This window comes from Pediculus humanus, genomic scaffold (assembly GCF_000006295.1).
Source record: "Pediculus humanus corporis 1103172108309 genomic scaffold, whole genome shotgun sequence".
In the NCBI taxonomy this organism is placed as follows: domain Eukaryota; kingdom Metazoa; phylum Arthropoda; class Insecta; order Psocodea; family Pediculidae; genus Pediculus; species Pediculus humanus.
Window position 1 is genome coordinate 821,099 of NW_002987878.1, and position 11,647 is coordinate 832,745.

The window sequence follows — 11,647 nt, forward strand, 5'->3', positions numbered from 1 at the left end:
CGATTTCGTAATTAAAAAATCGAATGTAATTCTTATATAAACTTTTTTTTTCGTTTTTGTTTATTCATTTTATTATTATTATTATTATTATTATTATTATTATTAATGTTTTTGTTTTGTTTTTTTACGACAAAAATCCCCGAATGAAAAATAAATAAATAAAATGGCGCAAAAAACAAATTAAATGTAAAAAAAGGAAAAAAAATATATGGAATGAGTTTAACAAATCACCGCCTTTAAAAAAAAAAAAAAAAAAATTTATCGTTTTAACTATTGCCACGATTTTAAACGTTTTTCTCTCTCTATCTCTCTCTCTCTTTCTCTCCTTTTTTTTCCTTTTTTTTTTTTTTTTAAAAAAATTTGTTAACAATAAACTCAAACTGGTAATTTAGTTAATTAGAATTTTTATTAAGTTATGAGTTAAGTTTTTTTTTCTCTCTCTCTCTCTTTTTCTCTCTTTCTCTCTCTCTTCCTTCCTTCATCCCGACAACTAAATTTGTTTTTTTTTTTTTTTATTTTACCTTCCAGGAATGAAAAAAGCAATAAATAAATAATTTAATAAATATAAAAATATCCGTTTATTACCTAAAAAAAAATTATTATCGTGTATGCGGTGAATTTATCTCTCTCTCTCTCTCTCTCACTCTCTTCGCGATTTGAAGACGGGCCAAATAATAATAATAATAATGAAATTATCAAACATTGAATAATGTAAAATTCATTTTAAATGATTTATTTTGTTTTTTTCCAGGAGGGATATTATTTATAAAAAAAACCATCTCGTACGTTTTTACCTGGAGAAGTGTGATATATTTATGTAAACACCTTATCCTCTGGAGAGAGAGACAGAAAACTCTGTAAGTTTGATTATTATTATTATTATTATTATTATTATTATTATTATTATTATTAGTACGATACTATCGAGTTAAAGACACGTGACGTTATTATCCAGAATAATACGCAACAAATTCGTTTATGCCAAACTTGTTTTTAAAAAAAAAAAAAATGTCTTCTGCTGATAATATTTTTTAAAATAATAATTTAAGGGGGAGGGAGAGAGAGGGGGAAATGTTTTTTTTTATTGATACGTTTGACGTATGTTAATCAAAAACTGGTTCGATTTGAACGATGACGATGACGACGAAACAAAAATAAATTTTTTTTAAACAACAACAACAACGTAACACTCCATAAAAGTTAATTTTAACGTGGAAGGAGTAAGGCTTGGACGGACGGACGGGCGGACGGACAAAAAAAAATAATTTAATTGGTGTGGACCTTTTTGACTTCGGGTTACATACATAAAACCTTCCAATTACTTTTTTTTTTTTTTTTTAATTGGCCGAAACCAGGTACAAAAAAATTTTTTTTTTATTTAAACGCATTTAAATAAGGATTTTTAAAAAAAAAGTTTTTTTTTGTCTGATTCCACTTTGTCTTATTCCGTCGGATTATATTCGTGAGGAAGAGGGTAGGGGTAGGGAGGAAAGAGAGAGAGAGAGGGGGGGAGAAAACAATGAAAACATCAAACGTCATATGTCATTTAAACGTATTATTATTATTATTATACATTTCGTTATAAGGTTAAAAATTAATAGAAATTCTACCAAAAAAAATCCTTAGTCCGTCACTAAATTAATACCTTATTTTTAGTATATATATATATATATATATATATATATATATATATATATATATATATATATATATATATATATATATATATATAAAGACCGCTTGCACCTGTCAGGTACATGTGATAATCGATACCTTTAACGCTTTTTTTTTTTTTTCAAACAAAAAGTAATTGGATAAGTTAAAAAAAAAAAAAATTTCATTTTGGCGGACATTATTAAATTATAACGATCAATTACACAATTTTCCCCCTTTTTTTTTCGCCGTCGTCTTTGTTATTGTTATTGTTTTATAATTTTTGTGTTATATTTTTCTAATGCCACTTTTTTTTTTAACTTAATTGCTCAATTTGTTTTTCCATTCATTCATTCATTAATTCATAAAAAAAAAAAACTAAAGTTAATATGTTAATAATTAAAAACAAAACTTTTAAAATTAATAAATGAGTTAATAATAATAATAATAATGGGAATAGTTGCGGCGATAATAATAATAATACTAAAACGTTTTTAAATTCGATATGAAATTCATTTTTTTTTAAACTATTATTATTATTATTATTATTTTGCAATTGACTTCGTGATAGGTTTTCAATTATAAAAAAAAAAAAAAAAAAACGTTTGATGAAGTCATTATTTGAAAATTTTTTTTTTTTTTTTGTTACTGGAGAGAAAGAGAGTAATAATAATAATAATAAAAATTACCGGCGGAAGCTTTACACTCGAGTAATTTGCCCGAAAACATTTGAAAAATTATTATTATTATTTTTTTTTTATTTTTAATTTCCGATTTTTTTTTTTTTTTACGTTTTGATACGAGAACAAAACTTTAATTCCCTCCCTCCCTCCCTCCCTCTCTCTGGAATTTTTCACCTGGAATGAAAACAAAAAAAACTCGATCGGTGGAGTGGAGAGAAAGAAAAAAGGGGGGAGCCAATGAAATGTCATATATGAAGGAAAACCCCCCAAATACCCTATTTGGGCGTTAACGATTCTCGTCAATGCATGTCTCCCTCCCCTCCTCTCTTCCTCCCCATTTCAACATCCGCCCCTGAAGGATAGTTGTGTGCTTTCATGCCTGAGAATGAAATGAAAAAAAAAAATATTTCCGCGGAAATAAAATGCTAATTTCGTATGGTTTTTTTTTTTTTATACCGCCGAATATCTCTCTCTCTCTCTCTCTCTTCGTATTATGTCTAGCGTAAAATAATTAAACGTGGAACCAAGATGACGATGATAATCATTTTAAAAATTGTTGTTGTTGTTGTTGTTGTTAATAATATATATAAATATATATAACCGCACACTCACGAAATTATGTTATAATCGCTTAATTCAAAAAAAAAAAAAAAATTAGGGAGACAATAATAAGGAGGCATCCTTTTTTTTTTTTATAATAAATTTGCAGCTGCTCGATTGGGTCGTGGTTAAAGAAAAAAAAAAAAAAAAAGGTTACGTGTCACGAACTTATGTATTATTCACGTAAATATAAAATGTGTTAACACAAATTTACAAACGAAAAAAAAAAAATTTAAATTAAGTTTTAATAATGACTTAATTAATAATGAAAATTTATTATCATTATTATTATTATTATCCACCATTAAACACGACAAGGCTACTTGTCGGAGTTTTTAAGTATTTATCCGAGGTTTCTACCCGATTCCTTAGGGACAAATACTCGAATTTCGGTGGTGCCACTTATTATAAGATAGCACCACATCAATTCTTGAAGGTCTTCCTGAGTCCGTCTTTTTCGATGGGAACGATTTGTCTCCTGAACTGGGCTCCGGTGACTAACATCTTTGGAGTGGCCAGGGTCAGAAGCAGTGAAATTCACGTTCTCGTCGAGCTGCCTCAGGTCGACAGTAGAACAAGATTTTGTTTTTGGTTCTTACTTTGTCTTGTTCTCATTTTTTTTGCTCTTTTTAAGCCAACAGCACGTGGCGTTCTCAAACGGTCACCCATCCAAGTTTGCACCACGCCCGATGCTGCTTAACTTCGGTGATCGTACGGGAACCGGTGTGACCAGCACGCTATGGCCGTTGGCTTTTATTATTATTATTATTATTATTATTATTATTATAAATATCGTTGCTTTTATTATTATTATTATTATTATTATTATTATTATTATTATTAGTTAATAAAAATAAAATTGAATTCGTGGTATTAAAAGGTAATTAAAAAAATAATTAATTGTCTCTTTTTAAAAAAAAAAAATTATTATACCTTGAGGGGGGTTGGTTGTAAAAGAACAGGAGGGTTCGTTACTACAACAACAACAACAACAACAACCACAACAACGACAACGACGACAACGACAACAACCACAATTTTAACGTGACTGAAATGTTTTAATTAAAACGTTTTTTTTTTTATGCGTGTGCTCAACAATTATTTTTGATTCATCGTACGGCGACTTTTCGTTTGATTTATTTTAATTCAAATTTTTTTAAATATTCGGTTTGATTGGGGAGAGAGGGGGGCTGAAAGGGAAAGGGAGGGAGGAGAAAATATTAATTTAACTCGGGGCGTTCTTGGCATTAAAATTTATCATATTGACAAAAATAAATAAATAAAAAAACACGGAGTGGAAGAATGAAAAAAGGAAGAAAACCAATTAATCGGCGAGTTTTGTTTTTTTGTTTTTTTTTTTTCAAATGTTGCGTGCACTGATCTAGAGAGAGAGAGAGAGAGAGAGAGAGAGAGAGAGAGAAGGAAACAAACACCTTTGGCTACTAATTGAAAAATAATTTGAATTTTTTTTTTAAGAAAAAAAAACAAATAAATAAACGAACGAATCGAACGTAATAACACGTGAACAAGATGGGGGAATACAAATACAAAAAAATCACGTGATTTATCCCCGAAAAAGTACCACACCTCCCCCATCCCCTTCTCTCGGATATATTGAACGGTCGACATAAGGTCATATAAGTCACCTGGTATCGAACCCCAATTAGGATTAGGGTTGAAAACCTTTGATTTATGCGTAACGTCATTAATACAATAAGAAAAAGGAAAAACCTGATTTTTTTGTAATGTAATAACGCACAATCCGTACCTGATATTAAAAATAACCTTTTTCAAAAAGATACCAACGGGTATCGAGAGGGAGGGAGAGAGATAGAGAGAAGTGGTAGGAAATGAACCATCTTTCTCGTTCTGGCTTGCATTAATTATGAAATTAATGAAAAATAAACTTTTTATGTTCGGCATCACGCATCGGAACACGAACCACGAAGGTGGCGGCCCGGAAACTCATCAAGTCTTTACGAAACAACTGCTGGAGTTTATACATCTCATTTACAAAAAAAAAAGAAAAAAAGAAAGACAGAAATAATAATTTAGATAGCACAAGTAAAATGGCACTCACTCGTCCTGGGTCATCTGGTCCATGGAAAATAAAAACATAAAAAGAGAGAGAGAGAGAGATAAAACATTAGTTAGTGGTCAGTCAGGCAAAGGGCGGCCCTAGGGAGACGTGCGTGTTTTCGTTAAATAAAAAAAAAAAGAAGAAAAAGAATAAAAAAAAAAAAAAAAAGAAATAGGAATGTGGCAACATGGCATCTGGCATGAACCTAATCGTGGCACCTCACGTTTGTAACATAATAATCCGATACCGAAATCGTGAAGTGAACAATCGATTGCCTTTTTTTTTTTATATGAAAGGTATCATAAATTATTAGGATCCAAGGGAAAAGGTTATTTTTTTTTAGATGAAGACATTAAAAAAAAAATTTTTTTTTTAGCTAATTGAACGTTTGTGTTTGTTGTTGTTGTTGTTGTCGGATTTGCATACTTACAACCGGAATCCATCTAAGGCGGTTATTAATATTGAAATATTACATAAAATCAAACGTGTAACGAAAACAAAAACAAAATGCACGACTTTTTCTTATGCCACGAAATTATTATGACTCATCATCATACATTCGAACTTTCGTTTAAAAAAAAAAAAAAAAAAACGCCGCAAATTTTTTTTTTTTTTTTTTTTTTTTTAAGAAGGCTGTGAAATGATAGTGGCGGTGGTGGCCGCGGGTGGCAGCACCAACGTTCACTAATTACATTTCCGTGAATCATTATATATGTTGTTGCATGCTCTTGTTTCATTTGGCAGTAAATAGTTGTTAATACTCGACCGCAGATGCATTAACCCATTAAACAATCAAAAAACCGAAAATAATCCGAAAGAGAGAGATAGAAGGGGATAATAATAATAATAATAATAAAAATGAAAGGAGAAAGCAAGAGAGGAAATCAAAATTACCGTCGTTAATATTAATGTGGCTCCCGGTTTTCGTTTGTTTGTTTCTTTTCCTTCCTCTTTGTTTTATTATAAATCGAAAACGCGCTGTCGTGTATGAAATTTTAAAAGGAAAATTTATATTTTGTTTATATTTATATTGATGACGGTCGTAAAATTTAATTTTCGAAAAAGATTAACACCTTTCGTTAAAAAAAAAAAAAAAAAACTAATAGAAGAGAAGAAATAAAAACGTTTCACCGCAAGCGTGTGAGTGTGTCCGCATCAAACGAAACAATTAAAACGAAAAACAAATTTTATTATTATTATTATTATTATTATTATTATTATTATTATTATTATTATTACTCGACAGCCGAAAGGTAGGGACGCACGTTTTTACGCCAAATTCATATCAAAATTTCTGGCATTCGGGCATAGAAAACGTGAAGAATTTAATTCGATGTGCCCACGCTTAAAGTGCGAAAGATTCTCTCTCTCTCTCTCTCACTCTTTCACTCTCTCTCTTTCTCTCTCTCACTCTCTCACTCTCTCTCTTTCTCTCTCTTTCCCTCTTCAGGATGATGGAGGTTTCAGAGAAAAAAAAATTAATTCCGTAATAAAATTTTCTTTCAAGTTTACTTTTTTAATTTTTCATTTTTCTTTCGCGATGAGTAATGATGATGATAATAATAAAAGATGGCGGTGTGACGGTGACAGTGGCGGTGGTGGTGGTGGTGGTTTCGGCGTTCAGGTATACAAAACAGACGAACCGTAGAACCTTGACGATACGAACATAATTCATATTTGAATGCTCCGCCTAGTTTTTCCGCTAATTATCGCACTTATTATTATTATTATCCCTTTGTTTTATACGTACCTTTATTATTACCCTTCGCACCCCCTCCCTCCTCCTCTCCGCATAAAAATAATGAAGACATTTTATTTTATTTTTTAATCGTAAAAACAAACCGACCACGTTCGTTCAAAATGGCGTCAAGTCGTTTCACTTTATTGTCACGTAACGTTAAACGATTAAATTAAATTTTTAGTTTAAAATTCCCGCCAAAAAAAAAAAAACGCGCGATAATTTCTTATATTCGGAAACAATCATTCATCGTGTATCATGTAATAAATAAATAAATAAATAAATACCGAAAGTTAATGCCGAGGCGCCATGTTAATTTTTTTTAAAGTGGCAGCAAAGAGAAAAATCGTTTCGATATACGTTTATTATTATTATTATTATTATAATCATTCGATTCTCGTGAATGTTTTTTAACACGTTTTCGAGATATCGACAAATTTGAAATATATATATTTTTTTATTACTTTTTATTTTAAATTAAGCCATTTTGAATTTTTTTTTTTTTCTTAACGTAAATTTTATCATCATCATTATTATTTTTTTACGCGTTTTTTGCAATTATTATTATCATCAAACGTTTTTTACGGGTTTTTCATAATCGTAATCATCATTATCATCACTCGGATTTTTATTATTAAAAAAAAAACGACAAAAAGTTAAAAAAGTTTTTTCGATCAATTTTTCATTTTCTTTTTTTTTTAAATAATAAAAATCCATTACTACCCGGTACCAACTATACGAAACCCGGTATTATTAATCGTACGAATCGACCATAACTTATTTATTATTATTATCATCATCATTATTATTATCATCATTTTTTTCCCGAGACTAAAAACGCAAAATCAAGTTTTTTTTATTTATTTTCAATTTCCAAATTTTTTTGTTTTTTTTTTATAAAATCCCGAAAGGGAAAATTTATGACCCGAACAATTATTTAAATAATAATAATAATAATAATAATAATAATAATTAATAAAAATAAATTAAGGGAAAATGTTTTTTAAATAATTATTTATTACTTTTGAAAAAAATTAATAATTATTATTTATTTATTATCCATTTAATACGTTAATAGTATTAATTTTTTCACTTTATTACCTATTAATAACGAGATTATTAATAATAATAATAATAATAAAAGTAAAGGTGATAATAATGATGATGATGATGATGATGATGATGAGAACGGTGGCGATGGTAGTAGTAGTAGTAATAATAATAATAATAATTTTTTTTTTTAAACAATCTCAATATCGTTTTCATTTAATCGTTTAATTTTTATTACTATTATTATCATTATCATTATTATTATTATTATTATTATTATTATCACCATCATTTTTAATAAAGAATTATTAAATAAAAATTTTTTGATAGGTTTCATACATAAAATTTTATTATTATTATTAATTTTTTTTCGGTGAATCTGGCAAATTTTAACTGAACGAATATTATTATTATTATAATTATTATTATTATTATTATTATTATCGTTACTACGCGAATTTTAAATAAGGAAATTAATAATAATAAAATTGTCGTCTTCTGCTTGTGTTTCTCATAATAATAATAATAATTGTTATAAAGAAATGAAAAAAAAAATAAAATTTTGTTTTGTTTGGTTAGGTCGCAATTGCGATAGATTACGTCGATAGATAATACGTCATCAAAACGTATGATGACGTATTTCCGATCGATATAGTAAATAATAAAGCGCTATAAATATATATGTAGAAGTAAAAACGGTCTATAAAAAAAAAGAAAAAAAACGCGTCGGAAAAAAAATTTACACCCAAAGGGGATTAAAAAAAAAAAAATTTTTCTTTTTCTTTCAAAAAAATATAAATTATATTATTATTATTATTATTATTATTATTTTGTTTTTCTTCTTCCACGATATTTTGAAATAAAAAAAAAGTCGTACCGATAAATAATTAAATAAATAAAAACAAATAAATATAGTAATTAAGAAAAATAAATTAATGAGATATATTGTAAACGTTATATAGTATACGCCTTTAAAAAACAAAAAGAAAAAATTTCCAGGTTTTTGGAAAAAAAAAAAAAAAAATGACGACGACGACGACTACTACGTCATTAAAATAAAATAAATAATAATAATAATAATAATAATAAAATTTTTATTTTTATGCCTTAGCTCCCCCTTTTTATTATTATTATTATTATTATTAAGTCGTTTTTTTAATTGTCGGAGAATTTTCCACACCACCGTTTTTAATTATTAACCCTTAAAATCTTTTTATTTTAGGTACAACAATCAAAAAAGGATAGAATAAAAAAAAAAAAGGTTTTTCTACAGGTATGTACCTGATAAGAATTTTATTTTATTTTTAATTTTACCCGCGCGCACACACACACATATTTTTTTTTATATTTAATTAGATGATATCAAAAAAATGAAAAGAGAGAGAAAAGTCTTTAATTAAGGTTAAACCGACGTGAAAATCAAATATGGAAACCGTAATGGATTTTATTTAAATTAATTAACGGAATAAAAATAATAAAAGAAAATTATTTTTTTGACGGTTTCGTCATTAAATAATTTGAGGATGATGATGATGATGATGATGATGATAGGAACTCGGGAAAAAATTTTAAGGTACGTGAAATTTATTTATATATAAAAAAAAAACGCGAAAAAAAAAATCAACATTCCGCGAATTTATCGTTAATTTCCCCTGTTTCGGTCCCCCACTCTCTCCCCGTACGAAAAATAATACGATTAAAACATTCAAAACGTAGTAGTGGTAATAATAATAATAATGATGATGATGATAAAAATATTTAAATAATGACTCAATAATACCTGAAATGGAGGAGGAGGAGCTAACGAGTAAATTTTAACTCCTATATTTAACGAGGAAAATCCAATTATTTTATTTTATTTTATTTCGCAATTAAAACGAAATGAAACTGGGGGGTGGGTGGGAGGAGGAGGAAAAAATGACAGGAGGGGAGGAGGGGAAGGAGGAGGGGAAGAGAGAGAAATTTTTTTTATTTTTATTTACTCTATGGAAAAACCGTCGCGTCTTTTTTACTTACAACCGTCAAATTTTTTTTTTTTTTTATTACGTTTTGTCGTCGAGATTCGAAATTTTAATTTATTTAAAAATGATAATAATAATAATAATAATAATAATAATAATAATGATAATAAAATTAACGAGCGTCGTGTTTTTATGAAACGGCGACAAATATATTTTTTTTTATTTAAGCTCGAAAAAAATAATAAATAATGATTTAAAGGTATATCTCAGCGGGTATCAAACGTTTTATAATACGAAGAGTGTATCCGATGAATGTGCCAATTTTACCGCGTGTTTAGGTTTTACAAACACCTAATTATTATTATTATTATTATTATTATTATTATTATTATTATTATTATTATTATTAAATAGACGAAAACGTGAATTTATTAGTTTTTAAATTTCTTTTCGTTTTCGTTTTCCACTTGACTTTTTACAACTTTATTTTTTTTTTACGATGTAATAATTAATTCAAAGCGCGAAAGAATTTTTTTTTTAAAAATGGTATGGATTTGAAGTAGATAAATGACGTGGTATTAGTAGTAAACCTTCCGGGGGTTTTTTTTTTATATTTACGCGAGGATTTGCCGAAGGAAACGCACGCACGCACGCACGCACTCACGCATTTTATTATCGGGTAATAATTATCCTTACGTTAATAATATAATTTTTATATTTAAAAATATAAAATTACGATTAATTAATAGATGGGGGGGAGGAAAAAAAACGTGGCAGTAGTCGTGGTAGTAGGAATACCCTTTAAAGAATTTAATTTTTTTTTTGAGGGGGGTAGGAAGGGGAGGGGAAAGGAGGGTAAAGGTTATTTTAAAACGCGACATTTATTTACAAACGGGCAAAAAATTTTGACTAAAAATTCTTTTCTTTAAAAGGAATAATCTCTCTTTTTTTTTTTTTTCCTTATGCCACGGCACAATAAATTCAAACATGGGTCAAAGGTTGTAACTCTTCACTTTTGAGTTGAGATTTTTGTGATTGGATATATCATCACGGGAAAAAAAAAGAGTTGAGGGGAAGGAATGGGAGACGGGGGAGAGGGAGGGGAAAAGGGAAAAAATGTTTCTCTCTGTGATGTGAGAGCGTTGTTGTTTGTTAGGTGCCGATGTGGCCCCGCGTTGGCCTCTTGTTGACAAGCAATTACCTAACACCGTGTCAGACATGAATTACCTTTAATTTTTTAATTTTGATATGACACACACACACGCGGTTAAAAATCATCAATAATTCTTTCTTCTATGGTATACTAAAACCACGACTGCGATGATGATGATGATTATGATTATGATTATAAATACAATCGAACGTTATTTATTAGCGTAGGAAAAACGGGTACGGTACCTTTCCTCTTTCTCTCTCTCTCTCTCTCTTTCTTTCACGTGTGCACCCAAAAATCGCATCATTTTTAAAGTCGCGAGTTTCGAAAGGATTCGAACGAATATATTATTATTATTATTATTATTATTATTATTATTATGAAAATCGTGTTTAAATTGATCTCAGGGACTTTTAAGGTATTAAATGCATTCTAAATACGAATAGGTATACGTAGGTTGTTAGGTAGGTAGATAGGTTGGTATCTTTTCGTGTGTCCGTAATTAAAACGAATCGGTTCGTCCATTTAAAAATTAACCTCAATTACGTTCCACTCGAAATGAAAAAAAAAAAAAAAATTCATTAAATTTAATAAATAATAATAACGGAATGATTTTCTAATGCCACGACGTGATTTGATTGACACAACACAATACGAATGATTTTGCATACGTCACTTTCGTCGAATCCGCGACGGCTTTTTTTTTTTTTTAAAAGAATTTTGTCGTTT